Here is a 15,835-nt window from a genome sequence, read left to right as displayed (position 1 = left end):
CCAGGAGATTCCGGATGGCGCCACGGACCCTGGTTGCCTGTCGGCAGAATGCCTTGACGGCTGGGCGCCAGGTGAGGTGGCGGTCGATCAGGAGGCCCAGGTAGCGGCAGGAATGCCGCCATGGGAGCTCCCGTCCTGCGACGCTGAGGTAGGTCTTCCCTGGGCGTGCTCCTGGCCGGATGTTGAGCAGCATGGCCTCAGACTTGGTGGGGGAGAGCTGCAGACCAACCCGTTCCAGGTAGGAGCCGACCCTGGTGATGGCCCGCTGTACGTTCTTGATGACCTGAACCCTCTGGCGCCGTGGTCCGCGACACCATAGGGCAATGTCGTCCGCGTAGATAGCAATGCGGACGGGTAGTTTCAGGCCATCTGGGAGGCAGGTGGGCAGCTGGGCCATCACCAAGTTGAACCCCTTGGCGTCCGGCGCAGCTGTCTTTTTATACCCTCGGAGTCGAGGGCAAGAAGGAACGGCTTGGGATGAGTCGCACAAGACGGCGACGCACGGACATGTCCAGACGTGACGCTCGCGTCCGCCGGGCCAGCGCCGGTCAGACCTCCTCGCCTCCCAGTTGGGGAGCTCCTCTCCCCGGCTGCCGCGCTTTGACAAGCGTGGGCACCAACATGCACACACACACACACGCACGCACGACGACACGTGGCACTGAAACCTGCCTGGACGCGCTTGGCGGGAGGCGTTGCGGCCGCGATGAACGAAGCCGCGGCGTCCGTTGCATCCGCGCCGGCTATACCGCGCGTCGTAGGCGAGACGTAACAGCGGCGACGCGCGCGTTTCGGAAGCTGTCCGGGTATGGCTTTTTTTTTTTTGCGTGGTGCGCTCGTCGGCGCAGCCAGCTGAAATTTCTGTGCAGTTCTTGCTTCCACGACATTGCGACGACCCCCAAAAGGCGCTGAGCCGCGAGAAATCGCCAGCGACATAAAGGTACGCATTTTATCTCAAATTTCGCTTCATGAAGTGCTGTACCGCTTACTTACATGCCATGCGCACTCCAGGACCTCGTTTTCCTGCTGCAGGAGCACGTCGTGCTGGTGTTCAAAATTTTGCAACTCCATTACGACGACCCATAATCGGGTTTGAGGACCGCCGGCGTCGCCATCTGAACCGCCGTCTGACAGCCACGATGAAGCGCTTGTCGGGCGTGCACGTTCTCAATCACGAGGTAAGGGTTGAACAACGTTTTCGCAAGTTTTCTCGTGCAGAACTCGCCAAATTGCGGCGCTTGTAACGTAACTTTTTTTTGCAGCATCGTTTCCTGGATGCTTCTGGCGAGCCGATGCTGTCCTTATTTGCCGCGGACCGATACCACGTGGCGAGACGCCAGGGCATCGACCCCAGTGCGCCTTTGTTCCTTTGCAGTGGCAAGTCCAGGGTAAAAGTGGCCACGATAATTCTGCCACTACAATCTGCCCTTTAGGATCGCTATCAGCTGCAACGGTAAGTCAGAAGTTCCGACTCGCGCATTGTGCAAATCGCGCCTTCCCGCTGCGGTGGCTCAGTGGTTAGGGTGCTCGACTACTGATCCGGAGTTCCCGGGTTCGAACCCGACCGCGGCGGCTGCGTTTTTATGGAGGAAAAACGCTGAGGCGCCCGTGTGCTGTGCGATGTCAGTGCACGTTAAAGATCCCCAGGTGGTCGAAATTATTCCGGAGCCCTCCACTACGGCACCTCTCTTGCTTGCTTCTTTCACTCCCTCCTTTACCCTTCCCTTACGGCGCGGTTCAGGTGTCCAACGATATATGAGACAGATACTGCGCCGTTTCCTTTCCCCCAAAACCAATTATTATTATTATTATTAATCGCGCCTGGCCTAAGTGTCCAGCATTCACCCAGTGCAGTGCAGCTTAGTTTAATTCCTTAGAGACTTTTAGCGCTTTGTCGAAATCGACAGCATCCGTGAAAATTTACATATTAGACCTCGCTACGGCGTTATCCCAGCGCAGCGCGCCTTTGTTTCTTTGCGTCGGCAAGCGTTAGAAGCGCGCGCCGTCTCGCGCTTTGTCCAAGTCGGCTCTAAAACTCGCGCTAGGTCTCGTTGCCTGGTTGACAAAGTGCACGGCTTTGTTCCTTTCATTGGCAAGCCTCTGTCACTACAGTCGGCGGCCTTAATTTTTATGATCGCTGTCAGCTTCAACAGCAAGTCCAAGAAAAGTTATGACGATCGCGCGGTGTGGAAATCGGCGGTAGAGACAAAAAACTCGTGCTTGTAGCTGCAGACTTACCCAGCTCCAAAGCGCCTTTGTTTATTTCCGTAGCGACTACCCGCGCTTTGTAGAAATCGACGCCAGCCGTGAAAATTTACATATTAGACCTCGCTACAGCATTAGCGCAGAGCGCCTTCGTTTCTTTGCGTTCTAACTTGTTTGCTCGTTACTTTTGTTCTTTTCAGTCGTTTCCTGAATCTGTCCAAAGAGCCGGGCTAGGTGGATGATTGTTCGCCGTCAGTGGAACCACATGGCGATCGCACTGCATACAGCACGACTTTGGTCCCTGTGTTTGTTAAATAAAAACATCAGATGTCGAAGGTCGTGCCCGAGGATTGCTTCGACAGCTGGGGCAAAACCATGGGGACAGCACACGCTGTGTCGTCGCTGCCAAGTGAAGAGGCACAAAACGGCTGTCAACCTTAATAAAGGCCCTTCTCGGGGCCGCCTCAGTGTTTCCAGGCAGATCACACGCTTTCCACCCTGTGCACGTGTTCGCATTTCCAATTAAATAGGTCCTTCAAACCCTGCAGAATGCTTGAATTAGGAACAGCTAATATCAAGATGGTACTTGAGAAACAATAGCGGCTACAATAACAAAGATGAAGAGAGGCTGGAGTTACACGAAAATAAAAAAGGTTGGAGGTACCCAGATAAGCTGAAATGTTTTTGGGCGGGAGTCCTAGTTATTCTATATAGGACTCAAATAATGCATATTCAGCGTTTATCAAGGTTTTTGTAGAAATATATAAAGAACATTAAGCAGTCTAAACGAATAAGAAAACCATGGATCACGCCAGAGCTCAGAAGAATGATAAAGAGCAAAAACAAGTACCATGCCTTTTTAAATAATCGCTCTCTTGAATCTCTTATTAAAAAAAAACAAGAAATAATCTAAATGCTGAGCTTAAGCGTGCTAAGACTGTGTATCATCAAAAACTGTTCTCTGATGTTAGAATGAAAAATTCAGACACTGTGTGGAAAGTTGTAGATAACTTGTTACGTCGCAATACGAAAAATGCGCTAGCTCAACGAATAATCTATAAGGGCTCTGAATTATCCGGTCAGGCTCTTGCTGGCCATTTAAACAGCAAGTTTTTAACCACCCATTTACCTATGATGCATCTACCTGAAGTTCCTTCATCTTGTAGCCCTTTCAAAAGCCTTTTCCTTGAGCCCACCAATGAGACCTTTATGAATTTAAATAATAGCAAAGCCTTAGATGTTGACAATATTCAGATAAAACCAGTCAAATATGTACTATCATATATTGCACCTGTGCTTGCATACATCTTCAATTTGTTAATTGAAACGGGAGATTACCCGGAAGAAATGAAGAAAAAGAGGCGAAGATGTAGTGTAGATAAAGATGTAGTGTCCAATTATAGACCAATATCTGTGATTCCAGACTTTTCAAAGGGCTTGGAAAAAGTAATCTTTTCCCGTGTAGTGAAGTTTTTTAATGCAAAACAAATCCTGTCTGATGCTCAATTTGGCTTCCGAAGGGGAAAGTCGACGGAAACGGCTTTGTTATCACTTAAGGAAGGTATCCTGCAAAACACTGAAGCAGGTATTCTCACTGTCGGACTCTTCATTGATTTTAGTAAGACTTTCGATTCCCTAAACCATCAAATTTTAACTCATAAACTTTCTCAAAACGGAGTTCGTGGAACACCTTTAGACCTCATGAAATCATACCTGCAAAATCGAAAACAATCTGTCTATATCCACAACCATCAGTCTTCTTTTCTGGCGGTACGAAATGGTGTGCCTCAAGGCAGCATTCTGGGCCCGGTGCTTTTTAACATCTCTATAAATGACATTGTGCATATTTATGACAAAGCGAAATTTATTATATACGCCGATGATAGCAGTTTACTAATCCCTGGTCACGACATAAACAAGTTAATTGAAGAGTGCAACGTAATCCTTGCAAAACTAGAGAACTGGTCCTCTTCTAATTGCCTCCAAATAAACCCTACAAAGACTAAGGTAATAATTTTCCGTGCAAGGAACAAGCCAGTCGAACTACAACGCGCTCCTAAATACGCAGGTCAAGAAATTCAAATTGTAGGCAGCCACAAAATCCCTGAAGTTACTTTCTCGTCGCATCTCAGGTGGGATCGACATGTGGAAAATATTTGCAAAAAGCTCTCTTCAGTAGCAGGTGTTCTAACACGATGTCGATGGCTCCTTCCCACTCACGTGAAAATTCAAATTTATCATGCTCTTTTCGGTTCCGTAACTCTATTTGGGCAACCACCACAAAAACAAATGTGATAAAAATACAGGTTCTGCAGAAGAAAATGATCCGCTACATTGCAAACCTTCCTTATCTGTCTCTCCAACGCAAACTGCTTTCAGAAATTATAACATAATTCGTTTTGAACATATATGTTTTTCGCATTTTGAGGTTCTTTTACCATTCTTCTCCTGCTTATAGAGATTTCTTAATACGCACTACACATTTAAGGACCGCTTCGAATCGACTCTACACCTGAAACACCGATCTCTGGTATATTCCATATTTTCGAATTAATTATAAACTACAAACGCTTGAACACAATTTACCGACCACTCTTAATAAGTACAAAGTTTTGGATAGTGTTAAACCAAGCGAGTTAAAAATGTATTTTGTTAATATATAGCCAGGTTGCATTTTATGTTCCCCTGTTGTCTGCCGGTGCCATGTATGCCTATTGAGTGTTTCTTTTCTCTTTATTTTTCTCGGGTCTTCTGTTTGTTTTCATGCGTCTGTAAACTATTGTTAGTGAACATACATGCTCATTGTTTTTATTGCATTTAATCTATATGTCACTTGCTTCGTTGTTTTTGTGTTTGTTCTAATATATATATATATATATATATATATATATATATATATATATATATATATATATATATATATATATATATATATATAGAGAGAGAGAGAGAGAGAGAGAGAGAGAGAGATTTAAGAGAAGTGGGCACTTCTACACCGACACATTTATTTATCATCGTTTCGACCGCGGTGCGGTCTTCAGGACTGTAGTGGTCTCGCGTCAAATCAACGTTTTAAGTTTGTGAGCTGCAGAGGAGGGCAAAAGGAGTGTAACAAGCAAATAGCAACAACAGTTCAAGAAATTGAACAAAAAAGTAAAAAAATAAAGATAGGGGTGTGGGGAGCAGACAGGGACAAGATTGGGGGAGGAAGCAAAAAATAGAAAGAAAAGAAAAAAAGGGGGGGAACTATTATAGTAAGGAAGGACGGGGTAAAAAAAGGAGATGGCGCAACGAGAGAAAGGGAGAGGAAGACGGTGCGGGGTACATGGGCAGCGCGGCAACCACAGGCGTACGAAAGCAAAGCGTGCAAACAAGACCCAAACAAAATGCACAAACACAAAGATGGGCGCCGCTGCAGATGCGTGGCCAAAGAGGCACCGCTGCGCAAGCAGCAACGAACAGGCCAAACCAGGCGCCTTTTGGAGGTCTCACTAATTTCCGGTGAGCCGAGGGCTAGAACGTTAAGGAAGGAGTGGGCTACGCTAACGAGCACATGTGTAAGAACTTACTCAGGGGGTCTGGGTTTCACTGAACGGTGCACCCCTCTCCCTGGGCGGGTCTTTGAACCGACTTCGTCGGGAATACTTGGTTGTAGTGGAGGAGGGCTGGGCTAGCTGTGTACAAAGATTTCAAATTGTCGGAAAAAAGTAAGGAAAGAACGTCAGAACTTATCAATACTGCACGAGGCAGGATAGTGTAAGTAAGGAGGGGTATGATTGCTTGGGATATACACTAGGAGTTATAAAGGGTATATCTGAGTTAGCCAATTAACGAGATGTGCAGTATCATTTTGTTTGGAGGTCGTGAATAAAAGAAAGGATACCAGGATTTTCGTTAAGACATTCTTGAATAGTATTAAACTTGTGGATAAAATAGAATTCACGTTGTTCACATTTTCGCCTGTTTTTGAAGCGCCCTTGAATAATTGTTACTTTTAGTTGGTCAAATGGGTGTCCTTCTTAGTTTACATGCTTGGATACGGGAAGGTTGGGGAGAGACTTGGTGTGTGCTCGGTGGTTGTTAAATCGAATGCGGAATGCAGTGTTTGTCTCTCCTATGTATTGCTGGTTACACACAGTGCATTCAAGAAGGTAAATAATGTTTGATGAGGCGCAGTCAAACTTGCCGTTGATTGAATGCTGGAAAACTGACCTCGTACTAGTTGCGGAACACGTAGTCTTCATGTGCTTGCAAACTTTGCAGCGATCTTTACTACAGAGCTGGCATCCATGTTTTGGGGTTTTGTGTTCCTTGGAGTGGACTAGATGGTTCTGAATGTTTTTGGCACGCCTGTAAATCACGCGGGGTGCGCATGTAAATATTTTCGATAGTCGTTAACTTTGCTGGAGAATATTAAAGTGCTTATTAAGAATTCTGTTTATGTTCGGTGCGTTACTGTTAAATGTGAGAATAAGGTTTGTAGTGTAATCATTTCGGTTATCTCTTCGGTGCCCCTGGAGTATTTGACTACGGTTCAGATTTGAAGCTCTGCTTATGGCGTCATCAATAAAAGAACGTGGATAGCGCTGCGTTATGAGCACGTAAACATTTTTAATGCTTTTTTATACGTATATGTAAACATTTTTTTTTGCTTGAAGTGCGTTTGTCGTGTACTGCCATTTCAGAGGCGCTTGGGCCCAGTCAAGCTGCTTTTTAGCAGCTTTTAGCCCTTGCATCTCTGTAGTATGTAACTTGCATTTTGTAAAAATTAAATGAAATTGCATTTGGAAGAGAAAGACAAGGTTTCATTTTGCAGTGTAAGCGTGCGTCTCTAGAATGAACAGAGAACGTTGCCTCACACTGCTTGGGCCTGTCGTTTGACCGCTCGTTGACCGCACGGAAAAAAAATCACTTCTCTAGGAAACTATTTGCGGGATCTTTCCTCTGCTTCAGGAGGGGAGGGGGAGGGGAAGGGGGTTGATGGCCTCCCCTTTGTCGGGTTCGCCGCGACACGCGACGCACGACGGACAAGACGACGAAAGGAAGCGGGGAAAGCTGCCTTTCCGAAATTAACCGTGACTTGCAGGTGCCTATAGCTGTGTTTGGATTCCAGGGAAGTAGCAGCCGACCTCTGAATCCTCCTCGCCCATTCCCACGGGGCTCCGCGTGCCATGTCGCCATGTGCGGTGAAAAGAGCCGTGTGCAGAGTTTAAATTAAACAAGTATGAAGCTATACAATGAAGCCAATTACAGACAGCTAGAGGAATTTCAAGAGCATGCTGTGTGATGCTAGTTATCTCAGTGAAAACTAATGCAGCCAACTATTATTTCGTATTTTTTTTTACCCAACAGACATGAAAGGTCTGAAGATGAATTAGTACCAAACACATCGGTGCATCAGTTGTGATGCCTGAAAAAAGTTGTACCAACATATAGATGCCTATGTCGTGATAATCAGGAATACTGAAGAATTAAGGAAAATTAAAACATTTTTTTTTGTTCGGGTTCACACACTTGCTACAAACATCTTTATACGTAGCAATTTAAATGACTCTGTAGGAAGCTTTTTCGGTAAAAAGTACAGTATGGCAGAAATGAGTCTTTAGGAAAATGCACTGTGTAGAAATAGCCATACCAATTAACCATTTGCGGAGAAGTTTCTGCGCATGCGTGGTGAAGGCGCAGGCAGCGCCCTCTCTGGGCGGTTTGGTTTTTGGTTGGAAAACATGAGCCAGCCGTGCATTCCTGCGCTGTAGTGCGACGACTGATGTGAGCTATAACTTCCACGTAACTGACATGTAACTGCAACGCGATTTATCTAAGCTAACCATGTGTTTTGCAACAGCGAGACTTGTACGTAATAAAGGCCGCGACGACATAAAAGGCGCAAAAGACGAACCCGTTGATGGGGCCAGTAATGCGCACATCCAGTACGTTTCGAAACGGGTGTTGCTGCTCTATTTCGCGCTTACTGCCCAGTACACACTGCTCGGTCGTTCTAGAAGAGTTTTGCCACCGACGCAGGAAAACCGAATGATATATACTAGTATGAACATTCACCATTAATGCTACAATGTGCTTCCTGAACATCGGGAGCACGGCCGAGCGCAGCCTCGCGTATATCCGCGCATTTTAACGCTCCCGCGGCCCGTTAGCACGCAAAGCAACGCTCTGCCGTATCAGCACGAGCCGGGATTGAGATAGTACAACAGGTCCTTTAATAATCAGCTAAGTGTGCCCTGAGGCAAAGGTGTTGTGTTAAGTTAGCAGAAACTCTGGCCCTATCGAGGAAGCGCAAACGTAAACGTGTGTGTGCATTAGGAAAGTGCATCCCATTATACTGTCACACTCGCCCGCGCATAGGCGCACATTCACGCACATTTTCACTTGGTCATTCGGCGCTCCGTTGAGGTAGCAGAGTGCAGGTATTGCCACACATGGTCGTTTTTCAGGCTACAACGCGAAAATAATTCGCTACACCCTGTTTCTAAAAACTGAAATGGGATGTTCTCCTCTTCCATCATACTCTTTCGTTAGCTGACACACGTTTCCGGCCAATAAAAAACACTAAAACAACAAAACAAGCGCACGTGAGCTGCTGAACGCTGCCTTGCGCATGCTTGCTCGAGAGCCCCTTTCCAACCAAAGGTACCGGCGGAGCTTCTCTGTTTGCACGACAGGCGGCGCTCGCTTTTCCGCAAATGGTCAATTCCATGTCATCGTTCGATAAATGTAACAAATACCGTGCAAAGAAGCTTGCTGCATAGTATAGTTGCAAGTTACTGGTTGCAGACCGCTCTGCAGTCACTGGACTGTGATTGTGTATGTACTACATGACAGTGCGTGGATAGCAAAGCAGTTAACCAACAAAGAGATGCTTGTTCATATCGTTTACCACGCATATAAACATCATCAATGAAACAGGATGCTATGTGAACTTTTTGACATGTTCTTTTTGGCAGCCTCTAAAAATGTTTCCGCCTAAATGAGCTGGCTTGTTTTGCAACAATATAACCACGGGACTGCTGTAAATTGCCACATTTTCAGATTGTATGAAAATCATTGCATGTAAGTGGTCACAACCCTATTCTGTTTCTTGAAGGTCCCGTTGCTTTGTTGGCAATGCTTGGACAACCATGGCCAGCTTTCCGCATTCATGTGCACAGGGTATGTCCATTACGTGCATGCCTTTCCACCTAGTAATGGCTTACATTGCAAACAGACACAAAAAAAAACACATAGAGCACAAGTACAGATAGTGTTTGTAGTCCACGCTCTTCTTCTTCACCTCAGTAAATATGGCACATACCCACGCTGGGGGATTGGCCAAGGTACAGTGGAGATTTGCCAATCAAGTATTTGCACGGGAAAAAAGACGTGAGGCGGCGGCGTAGAAGACTGAATCAAGATAAAGATCGAAATATTCAATTGAATTTAAGAAATATGAATTACCAGGAATAGAACCAAGCATTTCGGATATGAGACAAAATTTTGTATACAGCTAACAAGGTAACCGATCAGTTGCACTTATGTAATCATGAAGGTAGCCACAAACACTGCTTAACGGGAATTCCTTGGCGCTCGCACCGAACGAGAGAAGAACTGGAAGAGACTGGAAGAGGGACCTCCAAATACTGATTTCCTTGAACAACCGCCGGCAAGAGAGGAGAAAATGGTCCGATGTTTGAACTTTCCCACATAAGACACAAAGGTTTGTCGCAGGGAACCCGTATCTGCGTAAGTACAAATTTAAGTGAGGGATTCTGCATCGCAGAAGCGTCATTGACACCTCAAAACGCCTTGATTTACACCACCGGACATCCCATGGGTACTTTAAGTGGTGAAAATCCACGGTATTGAGCAACGGATCACTCAAGCTGGCTGAAATATGTTGGAACCACTGGAAACGTGAAGTCTCCAACAGAATGAGGTGAGGGACGGGATAGATTAAGATTACAGGAGCGCTGAGAGCTGACCTTGCCAATAAATCAGCCATCTCGTTAAAATAGACACCGGATGCCTGCAGGTACCCGGACAAAGCGGATCTCACGCACTGTGCACGGAACAAAAAACCTAAGCGGCCGATTCAATAAAGGTTTTCCGGAGTTTTGGAGAGAGCCTAAAACTGAAAGGCAGTCTGCAAGAATAAGAACCCGTGCTACATGTCTGGGAATTTTGAGAAGAACCAAACCAATAGCCAAAAACTCTACGAAGAATTTAGAAGTATAATCAGGGATACGAACGGAATAGCTCCAAGCCATATCCTGCGAATATATCCCAATCGCCCCCTTCTCACAGCTGCCGGAGGCATCAGTGGAGAGAACAGTATGATGAGGAAAATTGTGTAGGTGTTCAGAAAGAAGACCATTTAGGATATTTGCGGGCATATGTTTCGCATGGGACGGGTAAATATGGTCGTAATAGAAGACGGGGTCAGCCTGCGTATCAGCAACTCGTCGCAAGGAGATCAGATCAACCTGAAGCGGAGCTTGCGTGAACCTAACTTGCGGAAGCTGATAGCCTGGCCAATGTTGCTATTGTTGTTAGCCTATCAAAAGATGGCACATACCCACACTGGCCGATCGGCGAAGAATCCGGTGGCTATTCACCTGTACTCAATTAACAAAAAAGAAAACCACGCGGGAACGCAACACTGCCGGATGTGTTGAATTTCAGGAACAAACCCTGCAACAAGTAACAAAAATATTCCTGAATCAGATTTTACATTGCATATTGAACCATGACTGTACCAAAGCAATGAGACATAAGTGAAGTATTTCATTCCTTTCGTGACATAAATGAGTTATGAGGTTTGTTGAACAATTAAAAAAGTGATTTTTCATGGCAGCCAGCATGGGTCATTTCAAGTTATAGCTCAAGATTACAATCACATCTGATACAGATGACACGCATGCTATGAAAGCAAGATAATCTTTTTTCCTTTTTTTATGAGAAATGCACAGGCAGTTTCAAGGCTTGCTTCACAATTTAATTTCTGGCGTATACACAAAGCCATGTCTATAAATTATTCGTGCGTTACACCAGAACCAACACTACTTAAGTTGGTAAATCATGTTCATTACCTGGGTGTCATTAATAGCAAACATATGCTAATGCTGCTAATGTTATAGACGAACAAACAGCGGTTTTATGAAGACGTTAAGTAATACGTGATACTGTTGTGTCCATCAGGTAGGCAGTTTCAAGGCTTGCTTCACAATTTAATCTCTGGCGTATACACAAAGGCATATCTATAAATTATTCGTGCGTTACACCAGAACCAACACTACTTAAGTTTGTAGATCATGTTCATTACCTGGGTGTCATTAATAGCAAACATATGCTAATGCTACTAATGTTATAGAAGAACAAACAGTGGTTTTATGAAGACATTAAGTAATACGTGATACTGTTGTGTCCATCAGGTAATGAACTGTGCGGCAGTTTCAGTTTCTCTTCTCTTATTTTCAAATTCAGTTCTTTTACTTTCAGTTTCTCTTCTTCAGAGTTTCAGTTTCAGTCACATGCATGTTGCTTGACACCGCGTATACGTGACGCAGGAAAAGTAGAGGGGGGAGGGGGGGGGGGGGGGTCGGAGGAAACTTGGCGTCAGCATGACATCGCTCGCTCCGGTGTGTCGTTCGATCTTGCATCTACAATACAACAACGTGCCGACGAGGTAAACCTTTACTATGAGTTTCACGGGAACTTACGCCCCCTCGTACATTCCTGAAAACCACGGATCAGCCACCAATACCATGGAACCAGTGGAAGGCACTGTTTTCTACCTACTTAGAGGCGTCTGGCGCCTGAGTTTCCTGCATCCCGGCGCAAAGCTATAGATGCTTCTGCAATCGCACGCCGTCGGAGGTCAGCGTCGTTCCGGAACGCCTCCCGCCACGAGCGGAATTTTAAAACGAAGGAGACCTCAATTAAGTAAAGTTACGAAACGCGAAGATGCCTCGAAGGTGCCTCCGACCGCCTTCCGTCGCGGAGACAAAAAGAGGGCTCCTTCCTAGAAACTGAGAGAGAGAGGAGAGTAACAGAAAGAAAACGGGGAACGAAGGCGCGAAATCGCCCAAGTGTGCGTTATTGCAATGGGTTACTGCCCTATATGGAGCATCACGCTCTATTATCTTCAAAGCAGGAAAAAAGAAATAAATAAAATATATAAAAATATAAAAAGTTGAGGGCGGGCATAGGCATTATGCTTTGCTCTCATAACTGTTTTCTCTGGTCATGAGCAAGAAAGACTGGCAGGGGGAGGAGAAGGGCGGCATGTGGAAGCAAGCACGCAAATTGGCATGACCTCAGGCGATGCAGTCCGGGTGCTGTGAATTTCAGTAGGGCTAGGACTATGATCTCTGAAGTGTGGAGAGAGTACCAGGGTTTTCATTTATACCGGCCTGCACAGTGTTAAACTGATATATAAAGTATGACTCTCGTTGCTCACGCTCACGGGCATTTTGGAAGCCGCTCTGTAGCAGCGTAACTTTTAGTTTGTGAAACTCGTGACCTTCCTGGGAAAGATGTTTCGACAGGGGGAGGAGAGAAAGAGATCTGGTGTGCGCGCGGTGGTTGTTGAATCTAATTCGGAAGGAATTCTCTGTTTGGACAATGCATTGCATCTGACAATCGCCACACCCGAGCATGCATACTACGTTACTACTGTCACAGTTCAAGTTTTCACGGATGGAGTGTTTGAAGTTATAGTGTGTGCTTTGAGCTAGTGTTGTTGCCCGCATGTGCTGGCAAACTTGACAGCGATTCTTCCTGCAAGGTAGGCAAACCACAGGGTTTTACTTATTGACAGTCGAGTGAACTACATAATTCTGCATGTTTTTTGGTAGTCTGTAGGTAACCTGTAGAACTGTTGGAAAAATTTTTGACAGTCGATCGTTTTGTTCGATTATGTTGAAATGTTTTTTTTTAGAGTTTTGTTGACATTAGGAAGGTTGTTTGCGAAGGTTAAGACGAGATTAGAGCGGTGTTCATTTGCACTTGCTGATGGGGGATCCCCAAACATTTCATTACGATCTGTTGCTTCCGCTTTCGTAACGGCATCATCAATAATGGAGGCCGGATAGCATTGGTCCCTCAGAACCTCCCGCATACGGCTAGAATTTTCATCGAAGTCTTCTGGTCGTGAGCAGATCCGTTTGAATCTGATGGCTTGGGAATATGGAATTGAAGTTTTGCAGTGGCGTGGGTGGCAGCTCTTGTAATGAAGGTACTGTTGCCTATCCGTGGGCTTTCTATAGACACTGGTGATTAAAGTACCCTTCTCCATTCGAATTGAGACGTCCAAGAAATTAATTTGACTGGTGGAGTAAGGGTGTGTGAAACAGATGTTTGGATGTACATTGTTAAATGCTGAAATAAACTGGATGAATTGGTCCTCTGTTTTCGTCCATACCATGAATATGTTGTCTAGGAAGCGTGTGTAAAAAGCCGTTTTTGTTGGGTATGAGCGGATAAACTCCGATTCAATGCTATGCATATATATGTTGGCACAGTTTGGCGCCATTTTCGTTCCTATAGCGGTACCACTCGTTTGTAGGTAAAAGGAGTTGTTGAATTCAAAAAAGTGGAGCTTGAGGACCAGATCAGTAAGTGCAGCGATGGTACTTTGGCTAGGAGCATCAGCGTTTTTGTGTTTTCCATAGGATGTGACCAGAGCTCGGATGCCATCATCATGCGGTATGTTTGTGTACAGAGACACTACATCAAGGGTAACTAAATATATATATGCAAAGTTGAGAGACGCTTCATTTAGACAGATTTATTCTGAGTCGACGTTTCGGACAGAGTCTGTCCTTTCTCAAGACTGAAGTTACAGCGATCTTCCTCCAGTTCTTGAGGAGTTGTAATTGGCACACATGTCCGCCACATGAAAATAGCAACAAGCAATCGGGTGCTGGAAAGAAGATGGAGAGAAAAGAAAAATACTAGAAAAGGGAGGAAGAGTAATAAACAGAAAAAGAAAACGCGCTGTCGCAACCTGTCCACCGAGAAGCCGCTGGGAGCGTGCAGAAAAAAAAAGAAAGAAGAAAAGGAAAACGAGGAGCGGCAGGGGAGAATGGTCGCCCCTCAATGCAGAGCGGCGGCGAGTACAGGAACAGACGGTGGTGGATTCGCGGAGATGCGTGTACTCGCGTACCCCTGGCCAAAACGAGTAAAAAAAGAACAGAATAAAGCGCAGACATGGCAGGACACTTCCCTGGAGCCTCTTCGGCAGGAATAGTCAATGTGGAATCAGCGGCGCAGTTAGCTTAAGTAGAGACACGTGCACTGTGCATGCAAACACAAACACACAAAATAAAAATAAAAAAGGCGACAAAACATCCGAGTTCGGGAAAGTGTCGTGGGGGGGGGGGGGGGGGAGGCGGGGGGTAAACGTGAATGGCGGGAGCATTTAAGCAAGGGTTCTTCAACTGCACACCGCTCGGCAAAGTGGTCGAACTGGATGGGGTGGAGGTAACGATGCGCTTCTTTATCCCGCGCCCGCTGTCACAAACGTGGGGAATTCCGAGAAAACTCTAGGGAAATTGTGTCTGTCCCCAACAGGACATGACGTCATTAAAAGTCACGTGACTATGACGTTACAGGCGTGACATCATTTTTTGGGGGGGCCAATCAGCGTTTCCAGCCTACCGACCCGCAATCGCTTGTTCCGTAACGGCCGTCGGATTGCGGGAACCACTCAAGATGCCTTCACAAGGAGCCGACCGAAGGGAACAACAGGGAAGCAAGGACGAGAGAGAGAGCTGGAAAGGAGGACCGGGAAGAGAGGACCGAGAAGAACGGGACAGACAGGTGGCGGATGCTGAGACGAGAGGCCGCATCCTGACGGCAGCAAAGTTGGCTCAAATGTGTAAATAATGTAAATAAATTCTCCTGTATTTTTCTTTTCCGTAGTGGTCCGGCTTCGTTGGGACGAGCGAGGAAGAGTTAGCATGAACCTGCCTGACCGTGACATTCAGCAATTTTCTGTGGAAGTCGGTTCCTTTCTCTGACAGTGTGTGGATAAAATGTATAAGGAAAGACATTGGTCCGACAATTAAATTCTCTTATTTTGAGTTGGTCATCGCACCTCTTAGACACAAAATGAGGAGGCAAAAAATACGCTTCTCTGTCTACTGTAACTGTTCCGAAATACATTCTGTACAGCATTTCTAACCGCAAATTTTATCTGCGTCTGCTTAATAGTTACCATTCGAACCCATCCCTAAGTAATGTAACGCTAGAAGTGAAGCTATAATTATTGCAGAAAAATCGAGCCGCACGGTTTTGTGTCCTTTCAAGCATCTCGGAAAGAAGTTTAATATGGCGGTCCCAAACCGTACAGGCGTACTCCAAAATAGATATTACGTTAGTGAAGTAAAGTATTTCTCTAATTTTGGCAGGCGCTTTTCTGAAAGTACGTTTGATGAAATTAGCCCTTTGCAAGCCTTTGCTGCAAAATTCGACATGTTTATTCCATGTTAGCTTAGATGAAAAATAAACCACCAAATATTTGTGTATTCGCTAACTCTCCGCAGCTGTACAGTGTCTAAAATATAATTAAACAGAGATGGGTTGTGTTTACGTGTAAAGGAGACACAATGACACTTAGTGGGGCTAAGAGACA

At 45.6% G+C, this 15,835-nt stretch overlaps 1 protein-coding gene and 1 long non-coding RNA gene across 4 annotated transcripts in view; one reads left to right on the top strand and one right to left on the bottom strand.

Moving 5' to 3' along the window:
- The window catches only part of LOC144116373 (protein tolkin-like), a 1,150,388-nt gene that overhangs the window by 601,139 nt on the left and 533,414 nt on the right, over nt 1–15,835 (bottom strand). The gene's annotated exons all lie outside the window — the stretch shown is intronic.
- LOC144108560 (uncharacterized) lies at nt 1,091–2,496 on the top strand. The gene is made up of 3 exons (XR_013309490.1): nt 1,091–1,178; nt 1,263–1,453; nt 2,406–2,496. It is a non-coding gene; the product is annotated as an uncharacterized LOC144108560 (long non-coding RNA).

The sequence above is a fragment of the Amblyomma americanum genome, chromosome 1, assembly GCF_052857255.1.
Source record: "Amblyomma americanum isolate KBUSLIRL-KWMA chromosome 1, ASM5285725v1, whole genome shotgun sequence".
In the NCBI taxonomy this organism is placed as follows: domain Eukaryota; kingdom Metazoa; phylum Arthropoda; class Arachnida; order Ixodida; family Ixodidae; genus Amblyomma; species Amblyomma americanum.
This window is presented reverse-complemented; position numbering and strand designations above follow the sequence as displayed.